General features: G+C 53.9%; 1 protein-coding gene and 2 non-coding genes across 3 annotated transcripts in view; all 3 read left to right on the top strand.

Annotated features, from left to right (window-relative positions):
- LOC120375373 (zinc finger protein 850-like) overlaps positions 1-16983 on the top strand; it is a 477476-nt gene that overhangs the window by 48970 nt on the left and 411523 nt on the right. The gene's annotated exons all lie outside the window — the stretch shown is intronic.
- Positions 13945-14016, top strand: TRNAE-UUC. Its single transcript has one exon. It is a non-coding gene; the product is annotated as a tRNA-Glu (tRNA).
- Positions 15260-15331, top strand: TRNAA-UGC. Its single transcript has one exon. It is a non-coding gene; the product is annotated as a tRNA-Ala (tRNA).

The raw sequence follows: 16983 nt of genomic DNA on the forward strand, positions 1-16983 counted from the left end.
GTCAGTGCTGGGGGGAACCAAGGGGCTGCGGGTCGGGAGTGAGGGGCACCGTCAGTGCTGGGGGGAACCAAGGAGCTGCGGGTCGGGAGTGAGGGGCACCAGCAGAGCTGTGGGGCTGGAGGTCAGCACTGGGATACCATCCAGCCTGATGGTAAGCGATGCCCAGCTGAGCCCATGGCCAGTACGTCCTGCTCCACCCACGGCCGGGCTGGGAGTCAGGACTCCTGGTTCTTCTCCCCAGCTGTGGCAGGGCAGTGCAGGCTAGTGGTTAGAGTGGGGGTTGGGAGCCAGGGTATCCGGGTCCCACCACTGGCTCTGGGAATGGAGTGGGGGCCAGTCGTGGTGCCCCCCCCCCGGCTTGAAGTGGTTTCCATCCTGTGCAGGGTTTACAGGTTTGTTCACTGGCTCTCAGCACCTCCCACTATACAAATTGTCCCAGTGCCGCTGGGTCTAGTGCTTAGAGCCGGGGAGGCCGGGAGACAGGCAGGGGCGGTGGGTATAAGGGGCCCGGGGAGGCACCTGGCCCGTGCTCCACCCAGAGGCCCTGCTCCCACTCGTCCTCTCCCCCGCAAGGCCCCATCCTCACTCCGCCCTTTCCCAAGCTCCATCCGGCCATATGGGGCCGTGGGGGGAGAGGCCGGGGGTGCAAACGGCAGAGATGCAGGCGGGGGGGCCTTGGGGTGGGGGCGAAGAGGCACAAGTGGCAGGGCCTCGGGGGAAGAGACGTGAGAGGTGGGCGGGGGTCAGGGAGTGGAACAAAGGGGTCCTGAGGGGGCGTGTGGGCGGGGCTGAAGGGGCGTGTGGGCGGGGCTGAAGGGGAGTGTGGGCGGGGTGGAGGGGGCGTGTGGGCGGGGCTTTGGCAGGAGGAGGCTGAGTGGCAGCAGGCCTTGGGGCAGGGCCACAGTCCGGGCAGGCCCAGCCTCCCCAAGTGGAGGAGTCTCAAGCTGCCCATGGAGCCAGGACTCCTGGGTTCTATTCCTGGCTCTCCCCCAGACTCCCAATCTGAGCTGGTGCAGCCCATCTCGCCCTCCCTGGTGCCTCAGTTTCCCCCGTGTGAGACGGGTCCCAGTGTGAATGGCTGCAGAGCCGTGGAGAATCTCGTCCCTTCTCCTGGCGGCTCCTTGGTAGCCCTGGGGAAGCAGCCAACTGCTGCAGCCCCTGGCTCCCGTCTGGGCAGCCCGGGGTGGGGGTGGGATCTGGGCAATGGGAAGAAGGGGTCTAGTCACTGCACCCCCCCCATGCACACTGCTGGGGGCTCTGGTCACTGCAGCCCCAACCTCACACTGGAACTGGGCGGGGGAAGGTTTCTTCTCGCGCTCCCATTGGTCAGGGCTCTGCCTCCTCTTCCTATTGGCTGTCTCGGGAGAGGCGGAGTTTCCGAGAGGGCGTCACGTGGCCTTGAAGCGTTCGCGAGGTGGCTCCTGAGCAGCCCAAACTCCCCCCCGAGCTCCCCTCCCCCACCGCCGCCCCTCCCCCTCCCTGCCCCGCCCCCAACCCCCTCGAGCTCCCCTCCCCACTGCCGCCCCTCCCCTCTCTGCCCCGCCCCAACCCCTGAGCTCCCCCCAGGGCCGCCCATCCCCTCTCTGCCCCGCCCCAACCCCTCCTGAGCTGCCCTCCCCAGTGCCGCCCATCTCCTCTCTGCCCCTGCCCCCAACCCCTGAGCTCCCCACCCCGGTGCTGCCCATCCCCTCTCTGCCCCCGCCCCAACCACCCCCGAGCTCCCTCCCCAGTGCCGCCCATCCCCTCTCTGCCCTGCCCCAACCCCGAGTTCCCCAACCCCGGTGCCGCCCATCCCCTCTCTGCCCCCACCCCAACCACCCCGAGTTCCCCCTCCCAGTGCCACCCATCCCCTCTCTGCCCCGCCCCAAACTCCCTGAGCTCCCCTCCCCACTGCCGCCCATCCCCTCTCTGCCCCCGCCCCCAACACCCCCAAGCTCCCGTCCCCAGTGCCGCCCATCCCCTCTTCTGCCCCGCCCCAAACACACCCCGACACTGCTCCTGGTTTTGGGAGGGGAACAGGAGAAAGGACAAAAGAAGCAAGAGACAAAGAGAAAGGAGGGAGGGATGGATGGAGGAAAAGGTGAAACAAAAAGAACAAACCCTAATGTCCCCAGTGATTTTAAGGGACAAAATCCCAGGTACGGAATAAAATTCTGCCTCCTTAAGCTCGTGTTTTCCATGCCTAGAATTCAACTGTCACCAGATGGATCAGACTGAACAGGTTTCAAACCTCGAGGAGGCTCTTACCTTCTAAACAGGGACGGCTGTTTTCTAGTAAAATCAGGAAAAGGGGAGGAGAAAACTCAAAAGAGGTTCCTCCTGGCGCTCACGTCCGTGAACCCGAATACTCCCTCAGTCCTCAAAGAGAGACCTGGAGAAGGAGACTTGCTGAAGCAAAGCCACAGGGGTCTGTGAGGTTTCCCTGGCCCCTCGCCCCTGTCCTGCCTGGCTGATGTCAGCATCTCTCTGTGAGGTCACCACCTCCCCACCACCTTTGACCAATAGTCTGAGGTCCTGCAAAAGGCCTTTGTGATGTCACTGCCACACCCCTCCCTTGCTGTGCTAATGTCCTGCCCCTGGCCAGGCACTTTGGAGGTTTGAGCTACTCCCTGTGGATCACCCCACTCAAGGAGCGTTCGTTCTAGGCAGCAAGCCGGCTAGACAGGAAAACATCAGACGCTGCTCCCAATGCTACACTCAGTTTTTCAGAAATTAGTCGACTTTATGACCAGAAGAGACCATTAGAGCATCTAATCTGACCCTCCTGCATATCACAGGCCTCCTGTATGACACAAGAGCTACTTTTGGAGCAAACACATTCCAGAAAGGCATCTAGTCTTCATGAAATGACATCAGGAGATGGCGAATCCACCACTTTCCTTGGTAGATTGTTCCTGTGGTGAATCATCCTCGCTGTTGAATATTTGTGTCTCATTTGTAATATGAATTTGTCTCTTTTCACCTTTCAGCCACTGGGTCTTGTTATGCCTTTATCTGCTAGATTAAAGAGTCCTTTAATACACAACCTTTTCTCTCCATTAAGGCCCTTCAACACTTCAATGAAGTCACCTTTCAATCTTCTTTTGCTAAGTGAAACAGGTTGAGCTCACTAGAAGGCATTTTTCTCCATCCCTCAGAACATTTATTGGCTCTTTGGTCATCAGACTCCTGAACTGTAGCTGGATGTGGCTCTTGTTCTTCTGCACAGCACAGCTCCTGGAGAAGAGGGATCTTCAAATGTACATTCCTATGATACCTTTGTTTAATTGATGAAAACATAAACTAGACAGTTAGAGGATTGGAACTGATTTCAGCTGATGGACAGCTTTGCTAGGTTTTTGTGCATTTGGACAGTGAAATGTTGAGTGTTTACATTCATATCAAGCACCCCTGTATAGTGGAGCTCCTGAACATAATGAAGAATGGAAATGAAAATGTTTTCCTTTTTTAAAAAAAAAGAAAGAAGGTTATAAGTGAACACTGGGGCTTGAATCAAGGATCACTTGATCTACCATCAAGCACTGTACCACTAAGCTATACCCCCATGACCATGGACTCATGATCTCCAAGACTTTGAAGGACAGACCCTGCTTCCTCGAGATCCTTTGCCATTCCCAGACCACAGGTGGTTTTAAAAATGGGGTTTGATTAAACTTCTTAAATGTGGTGAACACCACAGCTTGCACACCCACCGATATAGCTTCTCCCACTGACATAGCTGCCACCTCTTGGGGAAGTGGATTAACTACACCCCCAGGAAAACTCTCTCCCCTCAGCATAGAGCAGTGGTTCTCAAACTGTGGGTCAGGACCCCAAAGTGGGTCATAACCCTGTTTTAATGGGGTCACCAGGGCTGGCATTAGACTTGTTGGTGCCTGGGGCTGAAGCCAAAAGTCTGAGCTCCACCACCCAGGGCTGAATCCCTCAAGCTCTGGTTTTGCCCTCCCCCAACTGGATAAGAGGGCACAGTGTGAAATGTTTGGGGACCACTGTTTTAGGGTGACGTTCTCAATCACTTCTATGAAGTCCAATGAAAGCTATTCCTCACCCACCTACCCCTCCATCAGGACCGACTAGGTATGTTCTGCTGCCCTTCACTCATACAGGAAGGATAATAACATTTCATTCCACTCAATCCTAAAGTGATTTGTAACCCGCCACCAGCCAAAACTGGTCATTCTGGGAAAGCGGCCCCATCATGCTGCATAGCTAGGCAGAGTAGGTGTGTCTGTGCAAACACCGTCTGTTCCTGAAGTCTTTCCCCCAGCTCCTCACTAGATGTGAAGGGGGAGCTCATTCAGCCTCTGCTTCCGCTTAGTATTTAAAAACTCCTTATTGTCCCTATCTCTGCTGTAGCAGAGCAGGAGCTGGAAGAAATTGTTACGGCAGAGCTAGGCATTGTTTATGCTCGCTTTCTCAGCTCCGGTTATTATCGGTCATTTTGTATCAGTTCTAGCCAAGTATGACCGGTTTAGACTGCCAAGTGAAGAGTCCTTGGCGGTGGGCCATGGGAAACAGGTGTGTGAAGTAGAGAGTTATGTTTTATTATGTCTATGCTGCTTTGCTGCTAGTGGGATTAAATAGAAGCTTGTTTTTATTAAGTTTGGACTTCGACCCAGGCCGACTGGTAGGGTGCTGGGATCCCCATATCAGTGGCCGCAACGAGCGGAGTCCCCGTTGCCGGTGTGTCACGGTATCCTTCATTAAAAACCAATTACTCTCAGTGTGGAGTCGGTCTCGTTCTTACAGAGTACCTTGGGCTAATTTGTGGGCAACAACAAGTGGCGCAGCGAGCAGGGTACTCTGTGAGACGATGCCGTTTTGGTCGAAGGCAGGGGAGGTAGGGAAGCCGTCGCTGTCCCTACAGCGCATACCGGGGTGGCCCCAGTCGGAGCGTTGGGGACCGGTTGCGCGGGTTTTGGCAGGCTGGGCGGCTCCAGCCGATTGGCCGGAGTTCCAGAAGTCGGCTGAGGTTACCCCATAGCGGTTACTCGAGGGGTTGCAGCGGCTGCGGACAGGCCGGCGGTCTGGGACGGAGCGGCGAGCAATGGGGGAGCTGGGATGGCTCCTCCTCACCGCGCTCCGGGCTCAGGACGAAGAGGTGCTCCGCTTGCGGCGGGCCCTGGAGGGGAAAACGTCCGAGTGCACGGCTTTAGTTGAAGCTCGTGCTGTGGCTCAGGAGGTTGTTACCTCCCAAGCAGAACGAGCCCAGGAGTTGACAAGACGATGCGAAGTGCTGGTGGCCCGCATGGCGAATAAGCGGCGGCTTAAGTTGGGGCGCCGGCCGGTGACCACGGCGCAGGTGCGGGCGGTGACTGCGGCCCCTTCTTGGGACCCCGCCACCTGGGATGGTAATATATGGGACTCTTCCTCCTCATCGGATGAGGAGGAGGGGGAATCAAAACTTATGATAGCCCGCGCCCGTCCGGTACGGGAGTTGCGGGCAGAAGGTGACCAGCTGCAGCCCCCGGTCTGGCGGACGTACAAAACAACGGAGTTACAGGAGATTGTGAAAACATTTCGACAAGAGCCGGGTGAGAATGTCTTAGGCTGGCTGGTCAGAGTGTGGGACTGCGCGGGGAACACGGTCCTACTTCTCCAGATGGAGTTGCAGCAGCTAGGAGTCCTTTCTCAAGACTCACAGGTACGCGCACAGCTGTCAAATCCCCCGCAACCCCAGGAGAACGGGATTGAGATAGAAGCCCCATCTCTGTACCGCTGGCTAGCGGTGGCGGTAGATGTAGCCTATCCGTCAGTGGGCGAGCTAGAGGCTCTAGTAACTCCCTGGAAGACCATGATTGAAGGGGTGCGGGCCCTCCGACAGTTGGGAATGGCGTGGGCTGTCGGGATGGGGGGCACAGAGGGACCTGACGACATTCCGGTCTCTAAATCGACTAAAGCCACTCTTCTACGTTTAGCCCCGGATTAATTGAAGCCCTCCCTCCTTGCGGTCGTTATGGCAGCAGATGGGCGAGTGGGTGAATTGGCGATTACTTTTACACAGTTAGAAACGGCGTTAGCCGGAACGCGGCCGCGAGCCGTTCGGGCTTCTAAAGGACAGCAAGGGAAGGAGCCCGCCGGGGGGGGCAGGAAAAAGGGGAGGTGCGGGTACCCCAGAATATTTTGTGGCAAGACCTGTTGCGAGCTGGTGTTTCCAGGGATGATATTAATGGCAAGCCGACCGTAGACTTATACAAACGGTGGATGCAGCTGCCCCCCTCGAAGAGAAGCGTTGGGGCCGAGGGGGAAAAGGGAGTGGATCACACTGATACAAGTGAGTTGCCCCCTCCACCAGCTGAATGGCGACTCCCGAGACCCTATTGAGGTGGGGGCGGGTCCTCCGCCCCGCGTGTGGCAGCGGTCGCACCAGGGAGGGAGGCGGGGGACCAACGCCCCTATGTACCTCTCACGATACGTTGGCCGAGGGGAGGTGTGCAGCATGTATTGGCATTGATTGATACAGGGGCTGAGGTCACTATTCTGCATTCAGCGCAGACTCACGGCCATGTGGCCATGGTGAGGGGCCTTGGAGGGGCCGAGATTCAGGCATATGAAGTTACTGTTACGTTTACTATGGGGAAGGCACCCCCATTTCGGGCCACAATTCTAGCTGCAGCTATACGGGAGTATATCTTGGGTATTGATGTTTTGCGAGGCCGGTCTGTGGATACGCAGTACGGTCTCTTCGCCTTTGGCCACCCTCGGTATGTGAATGCAGCACGAATACAAGAAGTGCGATTACTGACTATTCTGCGGGGTGCTCCACGCTGGGAGCCGGTGATCTTACCACCCCCAACAGCTGTGGTTTACAGGAAACAGTACCGTCTCCCTGGAGGGGAGGAAGAAATTACCCAGACAGTGGATGCCTTGCTAGACGCTGGGATTATTAGACCTGCGTTGAGCCCCTACAACAGCCCCATTTGGCCAGTGAGAAAGCCAGATGGAACGTGGCGAATGACAGTGGATTATAGAGAGCTTAATAAAGTGACTCCCCCGTTGGCAGCTGTTGTGCCGGACATAGTAACCGTGATAGAGCATATAGCAGCAGCTGCCCAGCCATGGCATGCTGTTGTGGACCTTGCTAATGCTTTTTTCTCAATTGCTATTGCCCCCAGCTGTCAGGATCAGTTTGCTTTTTTATGGCAAGCTCGTCAGTATACCTTTTGTGTATTGCCCCAAGGATGGAAGCACTCCCCCACAATTTGTCACCAGCTGGTCAGTGCGGATTTGGCCCGAGTGCAACTACCTCCTATGACCCACAGTTACCATTACATTGATGATGTTATGGTCTCTGGCCCCTCCCGGGAAGTAGTGGCCGATGCTTTGCATGCAGTAGCTACCGGCTTGGAGGGTCGAGGCTGGACCCTGAACCCACAGAAGATACAGGGTCCGGCTCAGACTGTTATTTTCTTGGGGATTATGTGGGCAGGAACGGAGCGGCAAATTCCCCAGAAGGTGCGGCAAACGGTCCAGGGATACCCCGTGCCGCAGACCAAGAGGGAATTACAAGCGTTTCTAGGTCTTTTGGGGTTTTGGCGGGCTTTTATTCCTCACCTTGCATTTTTGATGCGGCCACTGCAGACCCTCGTTCGTAAAGCAGCTCCCTGGAAGTGGGAGCGCAGCCATCAGACTGCATTTGAATTGTGCAAGGATGCGTTGTTAACACATGCCCGGCTCCACGCCCCCTTGCCAGGGGTTCCTTTTGAGTTGGAGGTTACCACTGTGGCAGATGTGGCGTCCTGGGGGCTGTGGCAGCCAGTGGGGGGCCAACAGAAAGAGCCAATAGGTTTTTGGTCCCGAACCCTAAAAGGGGCAGAACCTGGATATACTCCGTTGGAAAAGCAAATTTTGGCAGTTGTGTGGGCGCTACAGGATACCGAGCGCATAACCGGCCCCACGCCAGTAGTGGTGCGGACGCCCATCCCGTTGGGCCGTTGGGTGCAAGAGGATTCCGGCCAAGTGCAGACTGGCGTGGCGCAAAGTTCCACTCATTTTAAGTGGCAGCATTACCTGCAAAAGCGCATGTTGCTCGGCCGACCTGCAATCTCCACCCCCCATGCTATATTGTTGGGGGCGGTTACTTTTGAACATGTGCCCTCCCTTACGGATGATTTGCCCCCCGTGGAGGACCCAGCACCCCCCTCACCTGTAACGGAGGCCCCGTCAGTGGACCAGCTGTCGGTTGAAGAACGCTGTTATGTGTGGTTTACAGACGGATCAGCAGCCTACACTGCCCAGGGGACCCGGCGATGGAGAGCCATTGCGTATGCCCCATACGCGGACATTGTGGCTATGGCATGGGGAACAGCTGGATCCAGCCAGTGGGTGGAATTGAGGGCGGCGACCTTGGCTATTGAAGGGTCCCCGCCACGTGTGTATTTATACACTGACAGCTGGGCGCTGTACAAAGGTCTCCGTACTTGGATAACAGCCTGGGAAGCTAAAGATTGGGAACTAGCTGGCCGGCCTTTGTGGGGGGCGACTCTTTGGCAGCAGCTGTTAGAGTATGCCAAACGAGCCCCTCTGGCTGTACGTCATGTGGACACTCATACCAAAGCTGATACAACGGAGGCCCACTGGAATGCCGCAGCTGATGAAATGACTCGTAGTGAGGCGGTTCAGATGGCAGAGCGCTACCATGTGGAGGGGGGCCATCGCGGAGCCCATGCAACCCGATATGCAGCATCAAGACATGGCGTTTATCTCCCACTGGCCGCATGCCGTACTGCCCGTGCGAGTTGTTCAGTATGTTCCCATGTAACGCCCCTGGCCCTTCCGGGGCCAACCGGCCACATTTATCGGGCCACCGGCCCCTGCCAAGATTGGCAGGTAGATTATGTTGGTCCGTTGCCCCGGGAACGACGTTGGTGTTATGCACTGACAGCAGTGGATACCTATACTGGAGTGTTATTTGTGCACCCAAGCGCATCAGCAACAGCAACAACTACATTGACTGCGCTGCAACAGTTGTGCTCTCGTTATGGGACCCCTCATTCATTGCAAAGTGATCAAGGTACCCATTTTACAGCTCAGTCTGTTCGTACCTGGGCTGCTGATGTTGGTATTGACTGGCACTACCATCTTCCGTATGCGCCAACTGCAAGTGGTCTCATAGAACGTCTCAATGGGCTTTTGAAGGACCAAATTCGCCGTCTTACACCCACTCATACACTACGAGGGTGGACGGGGGTGTTGGAGCAGGCGATCTGGTTGCTTAATAATCGCCTGCTGGGGGGAGGCCAAACACCTTTTCAGCGGTTAGCAGTGGCCCCCCAGATACCAACTGTTTTGCGGATGGAACTCCAGAATACACCAGGAGTTGTAGACCCAACGCAAGGTATAGTGGTGTTACATGCCCAGAGCACCTGTACTGTGCCGGTGGGACACACAGTGGTCCCCTGGCCTGATCAGTCGCAGTTGTGGTGTACCCCTCCCTGCCTGTTTTATGTATCACCGATTGTTAAGGATATAAGGTGCTATCCCCCGTATTGGCTGAGCACTGATCGCTCCTTAAGTTGCTTTACATGTGCAAATGAGGGCACTGAGCCTGTGCAATGGGAGCAAGGGGAGGCATTATGTAAACTTATTCCGTTACCTCCTGCAGGTGTGGAGTTACAAGCCCCGAGTGATACAGCATGGCACGTTCTGGCAAGCGTGTGGTGGACGATACCACAACGCGATCCGCAAGCTGCCGTGGTTCTAGCAACAGGAGATGGCTGGATTTATATTTTACCAGACGGAGAGGATTATCCCCGAATGGTTTCATTATCACGTTTGTCACAGCGCTCCTTGTAAGGGGCAGCGCTGCTTACAGTGATACATTATCTGAGAATGCCTGGATGGTGTTGGCACAAAATGCTGTGAATGCAACTGCCTTTTGCCTCCCTCGAGTGTATGCTGTGGGGGCCCTTATGGAAACTTGTTTTGTGGGTGTTTGTACTGATTTGGATGTGTTAAGACAACACTCGTGGCTGTATGCAATTCCCAAAGATTGGTCATATAAGAATTTGTATGCCCTAGGTCCTGGAGCTGCTACATACACCATGGATGCAAGCATGTATTCCTTTCGCTTAGCCAATGTGACAACCGCTGGAATGTGTGTGTATTTTGTGAATGCTCGACAGGTGGCAGTGAATCACACCAATAATGAGTTAATTTGCCGCCATAAAAGTGAGGCATCTTTTGCATATGGGCATATGAAATTACCTACAGGCTGGTTTTTGCTGTGCGGCCGTACTGCGTTTACATATGTTCCTGCCAATAGTTCTGGGGGTCCATGTGCTATTGGTCGAGTAGCCCCCCTTCTTTTTCCCCATCCGGAGGAAAGTGCTAAAGGCCGATACCGTTATCGGCGGGGGAGTATTCCTCTAGATTCCACCTGTAAGGCAGAAGTTACTTTGTTTTCAGAACAAGAGGCGGCAGCCCTTACTTTTACCTTGATTGGTCTTCCAGGCATGGTAGCACATAATTATCATGCTATAGTGCATCTTGCTTGTGTTGTGGCCAAGGCTCTTAATTTAACCTCTACTGCTCTTGCTTTATTGACACAGGAACTTGGAGAAGTTCGACGAGGGGTGTTGCAGAATCGTATGGCTATTGATTATTTGTTATTGAGACATGGTCATTCCTGTATGGATTTTGCTGGCATGTGTTGTTTTAATATTACAGATGTAGAGCCTGCAGTTAATGAGGATGTAAAGCACCTTCAGCGTTTGGCAGACGGCATTCGTCAGCAGCAGGAGGATTCCTGGCTGTGGTCCTGGTTGTCATCGTTGCGTGGATGGACTGCTCATATAGTTCAGGGTGTAATACTTGGTATTATATGTCTGTTTAGCCTTGCTTGCTTGTATGTATGTTGCCTATGTAGTAGACGTTGTTGTGGTATGGCCCACGCCCTGGTAAGGCCCTCTTGGTCCTTGGAGTCGCTGGAGAAAGCGAGGGGAGGATTGTAGCAGAGCAGGGAGCTGCGGAAGAAATTGTTACGGCAGAGCTAGGCATTGTTTATGCTCGCTTTCTCAGCTCCGGTTATTATCGGTCATTTTGTATCAGTTCTAGCCAAGTATGACCGGTTTAGACTGCCAAGTGAAGAGTCCTTGGCGGTGGGCCATGGGAAACAGGTGTGTGAAGTAGAGAGTTATGTTTTATTATGTCTATGCTGCTTTGCTGCTAGTGGGATTAAATAGAAGCTTGTTTTTATTAAGTTTGGACTTCGACCCAGGCCGACTGGTAGGGTGCTGGGATCCCCATATCAGTGGCCGCAACGAGCGGAGTCCCCGTTGCCGGTGTGTCACTGTATCCTTCATTAAAAACCAATTACTCTCAGTGTGGAGTCGGTCTCGTTCTTACAGAGTACCTTGGGCTAATTTGTGGGCAACAACAACATCCCACTCCTGACATTTTACCATTTAATTCTATCTGGAGAAAATGGCCTCACTTCAATCTCCTTTGCAACAATAGAACCCCATTTGCTTAGCTTTGCTATTCCAGTAGTTGTGAGAGAAGCTCCAAACCAGGGGGAAACAGGGCCTGTTCTCTCGACCCATCAATTTTTGTCTTCCTTCATTCCAAGCCATTTTCTCAGATACGTCCGTATTTCCCACACTTTTATGAAACTTTAGGGTCATCACTTAATTGCCACACAACTGTACTTATGAAGTGAAGTGAAACACAACATTTTTTGGATATTCTTGCAGAAGAGTTTTGCTTTCTGACCTGGAATTGAACAGGGGCTGCCCGAGGGGGACAATGCTGTTCCCTTTTCTTCACTCATTCAAAAAACATGAGTTCTTGGTGCCCTTTGTTTCCCTGTTCTTCAAACACCTGTCGGGGTGGCCTAGGGAGACTTGGCCCTGACTCTCGGGGTCCTTCCCTGCCCCACCTTTCTATATGATTCTGTTGTGGGGGTTTGTGCTGTGTCATTGTTCCATGCTGAGCTGTTTTGCACAGTGTCACTTTGCACTCTGATGCATTGCTTCATGTTGTATGGTCTTTGCACCGCCTTGTGTTGCGTTGGTTTGAGCTGAGCTCTTTTGCAGTGTGTCATTTTGCCCCTGGGGCGTTCATTTGCATGGTGCTGAATTGTCGGGCTTTGCACTCCTACGTGTTGTCACTTTGTGCTGTGGAATGTCAGTTCACGCTGAATTGTTAGATGTTACATTGGGGTGTTTCCACTTTTGTTGTTGTTTATATTATATTGCGATAGCATCGAATTACAGAGCTGTACGGCTGCAAGGGCCCTGGAGAGGTCATGAAATCCAGCCCTCTCTGCTGAGGCAGGGCCAAGCAGAGACGATGCGTCAGGGCCATGTGGGATCAAGTGCCCACAGCAGCCGGCCCAGGCAGGGAGCAGAAGGAGGGAACCAGAGCCAGAGCAGGTTGTCTATGGGACCAAGTATATGGAGAGTATCCTTGACAGAGGTTTGGTCAACCTGTTCTTAAAAACCTCCGAGGACAGAGACTCCACAGACTCCCTTGGGAGCCTATTCCAGAGCTTAACTACACTCAGAGTTAGAAAGCTGTTCCCAACATCTAACGTGAATCTCCCTGGCTGCAGATTAAGCCCATTACTTCTTGTCCTACCGTCAGTGGACATGGAGAACAATTGATCGTTGTCCTATTTATAAAGACCAAACTTTTCTCTCTGCAGTCATCCATTAAATGGTTATTATCCCCTCTTCTTGCCTGGGGTAAAATGGAAGAGGAGAAAATTCTATTTGTTCTTACTTCATGTTTTACTGAAGCTCAGAGAGGAAGGAACCTGATCTGCCTTAGATTGTAGAGCGGACAGAGAATTTATTTCATTTTGGGCTGTGACTATAAGCATAAGAGTGACACCTAAGAGCTGTTGCTGCTGCCCAATATGGGGCTTAAACTTATGCTGGTAGGATTAAGAGTCTCATGCTCTACCAACTGGGCTGGCCGGATTTGAAGTCAGTAAAGTGCCCAGTCGCAGTGTAGAAGGAGCCCTGAGGGCATTTATTTGCGGAGCTGAGGTTCCCTGTCTGACATTTGCCTTCTTTCCTGGTTCATTATGTCTCCAGCGAGAAAACCGGAGCTGTCACAAGGCTGGTTAGATGCTGCTCTCTAGCCCAGAGAGCTGGGGTTGATTTAACATGCTGTCGCCATCATCTGGTCAGAGTAACCAGCGGGGAGGGTGGCATTTAGGATTCTCCCACCAGTGGGAGGTGCTGTTGGACTCATCTAGTGGGGGAGAGTCTGAAAAAGCTTCTCAGCTCCCAGAGAGGGGGTAGACAAGCCAGTTCCCCACACACACATTTTCACAGGGAATCAGGTCCCCTGAGGAAAAACTCAAAAGAAGCCTGACCCAGGAGTGTCAGAGAAGGGAATCACAGTTTGCCTTAAGAGGTGGGTGAGGGAAACCTGCAGGTCCTTAGATCCCTCCAGCGCCTGATAGAACCATTTCTGGGGAAGATCTGGGGAAGCCGAGGAGGACAAGGAGACGGGAAAAGGGCTTGCAGCTGTTGTGCAATCACCATGCTCCCAGCAGAAGGGTCCAGGGGGGTCAGCACTCAGAACTCACAAGATGGCAAAGCTCAGAGCCCCGTTACATGGAATCCAAATGTGATCAGCTCACACCCAGGGGGAGCAACACCCCTCCCTTGGTCTCTATGCCAGAGCTCCTATCAAATCAGTGTCCTTCCTGCAAGAGTCGGCTGCTGAGAGGGTTGCAATGGGTTAAATGAAGGCAGAGGAAGATTGTTCCTCATGGGGTTTTTTGTGTGTCTCTGTGATCCTGCTGGAGGAAGCATGATTTGAGTTCGTTTCAGTGGCTTGGGTTGGGCTCAGGTTGTGACCCTGAGTACAGGGATTCCTGCACTTTCTGCTCCCAGCCCCTCAGGGAATGGACAATGGAACAGTTTCAGAAAGTGGATAGAAAGTAGCCTAAGAAAGTGTAGCATAAGAGAGAAGAAAAATAACATCAGTTCCCTGGTGGTCTAGTGGTTAGGATTTGGCATTTTCACTGCCAAGGCCTGAGTTCAATTCCCAGTCAGGGAAAAGTGACTTTAAACCAGAAATGCTTCAGTTATTCTTCACTTGCAATGTAAATGAATCCATGGTATTTCCCTGATTCCCCCATCTTCCCACTGTCTCCATGGCAGGGCTGACTTCAGGCACCACAGCAGCAAGCAGGTGCCTGGGGCAACCAATGGAAAGGGGAGGCTTCAGCAGCAGTTTGGCCCTCTTGGAGGGAAGGACTTGCTGCTGATTGCAGCTTTTTTTTCCCCCCTCTGCTTGGGGCGGCAAAAACGCTGGATCTGGCCCTGCTCCATGGAAGACAATTTGTTAAATCCCAGATGAGTGCAGTTCTATCAGTTCTCAGCCTGAGTCATTAGGTCTTAATCCTGAGGATATTGTCCCACCATGGGGCCATTTCCCACCTCTCTTTCCTAGGGAAGCACAATTTTCCTTGCACAGACATTGGAACAGCAAGATCTTTCTCTGTCCCTTGTGCAAAGCAGGGGCCAAATTCCATGGAAACAATGGACAAGCAGGGGGTCCTGGGCACATCCAGCCCTGGCCGTGAGATGTTCCCTCCCCTCTTTCTTTATGCCCCTGTTGTTATTTCATGGATTGTCTGGGATGGGGGAAAAGCTGAGTTCACTCCAGCTGGAGGGGAAAAAGGACCCTGAAAATCTCAGGACCCAACCCCTGCTACCAGGATCACCGAGGTGCTGGGGATTTGAGTAGGAAAGGGACTGTGTGAATTGTCAAGGTGGGGAATGAATAACAATCTACCACAAGATCCACCTCATTAACCACTGACACAGGCTAATCCTGCTGTCGATAGAAGGGAAACTGGGAATGATTCTTTGCTGTTCAGCCATGGAAACAGTGACCCAATTGCACCGCAGTGAATGTGCTGGGGAAAGCTGGACTTCACAGGCAGGTGGAAACACCTGGAGCTCCCCACCCCACTTCTGCCGCCAGGGTGAGGTGTTGAGCTGCTCACAGCGTCCCCCACCATGACCTTGCAGCAGGGGGTGGCAGCACCGCCCCACCCAATGCAGGGGAGAGGGCTGAGCGTATCTCTGCACCCTGAGTCCAGGGCACAAACTCTCTCTGCCCCACACATAGAATCTGGCCCTGCTGCAAAGTGACCCCTATGAACAATTAACCTCCAGGAGAGCAGGATTGGCCCTCAGAGAGGGGAATGGGCTTCTCGTGATGCTTATAGGTCACTGGATGCAGTGGAAACAGGAGGGCTCTGAGTGTAACCCATAGCCCCCCTAAACCATCTGAGGATGTAGCTCAGTGGTAGAGCACATGCTTTGCATGTATGAGGCCCTGGGTTCAATCCCCAGCATCTCCAAGTTCATTTTTTCACCCTGGTGTTTTGCTCATGCCCAGCGGAGATGTGGCCCAGCAGTCTCCCTGCACCAGTTTCAATCCTGCTCACTAAGGGGCAAGTGCCAATTGCATGGAAGGTCTGGGGGGTGGTTTCTGCTCCTAAGTCACCTTGGTACATGTAAGACTCCCACCCGCTGTGCTGCTTGGGACAAGGGTAGATGAGAAGGGCGAATCCTCCAGCACTGGAGGGAAAGGTCCCATCTGCACAGACTGAGAGGCAAGGAAACACAGGGGCAGTCAGTGCTCAGGGAGGAGAGAGGTCAGTGATTTACACCCACCGGGGACACTGTCTTTTTGAGGCGAGTGCAGTTTGCTTGGGATGATGCTGATGATGGATAGAAAAAAGGCTGGAGTCAATGACAGACGAGACCACAGAAGGGGAAGGGGAATGACAGCCCCACAGAAGGTCCTGGGTGCTCAGATGCCCCAGTTATTGCACCCTGGCCTGTCACAGAGAGAGAAAAGACCCAGCGGGACCCAGCCCCCCTACAGTGATCCCATGGACAAGAACCTGGCTGGGAGTGGGGTGAAGGTTTCCTCTGGGCAAAGGGGAGCTGAAATCCCTCAGTGTCCTGGAATTTAAGCAATGGAAGCTTCAAACCCTGCACGGGTGTGGGCTGAGGTGCATCATCAGAAGGTTGGGCTGGACAGGGGCGGCAGGTTTGTACAATTTTTGGTGGTGCCCAGAATGGGACCAAGTCCTGCCCCACCCCCCACACACACGTGCCTAAGGCTCTGGGAGGGAGTTTGGGTGTGGGAGGGAGAGGGGCTGGGCTCTGGGAGAGTTTGGGTGAAGGGTCTGGACTCAGTCAGGGGGTTGTGCTGCAGGAGGGTGTGCAGGGGGCAAGCTCTTGGAGGGAGTTTGGGTGCAGGTGTGGGGTCTGGGTTGGGGTTGGGGGTGCAGGAGAGGGTGAGGGGTGCAGCATTTACCTCGGGCATCTCCCAAAAGCAACCTGCACCCTCCTCTGGCAGCAGCCCCTAAGCGGGAGGGCCAGGGGTGTCTCTGTGCATGGCTGCCCGCAGACTTCACCCTTGCAGCTCCCATTGCCACAGCTGGCAGAGTTGGCACTCAGGGCGGGGCAGCGCACGGAGACCTCCCCCACACCAGGGACGTGCCAGCCACTCCCGGGAGTGGTGAGCCACATGGAGTGAGGGCGGGCAGGAAACCGCCTTAGTCCCCTTGTGCTGCTGGCGGTGGTGGCGGGGGTCCCCGGGCCCTTTTAAATTGCCCAAGGGCGGCAGGCAGCACTGAGGGGGACACTCCCAAGGGCCTAACGTTGCTTTGCACAATGATAAATCTTGGAACAGGACAGAAATGAAATGGCAGCAGAACCTAAGGAATTAAAAGCCTCCGGATTCTTGTGTGTGCACTGACTCCAAACGGAAACTGTAATTTGACTCGCTTTGTGTCTGCGGCTGGTAAAATATCAAGGCAAAATCATTCCAGTGATCGTGACCCTGGGATTGAGGAGGCTTTGGTGTTATTAAAATGTAACTAGCATGTTACACTTGTGTTTTTAAAGGTGGCTTCCCCATGCAATCCCAAGTTGTTCTTCCCACAGCTGGCTGATGGGGGGCAGCAGGGGATCTCCCCAATCTGGGGGAATCTCTCTG

The sequence above is a fragment of the Mauremys reevesii genome, linkage group 12 (genome assembly GCF_016161935.1).
Source record: "Mauremys reevesii isolate NIE-2019 linkage group 12, ASM1616193v1, whole genome shotgun sequence".
NCBI lineage: Eukaryota > Metazoa > Chordata > Testudines > Geoemydidae > Mauremys > Mauremys reevesii.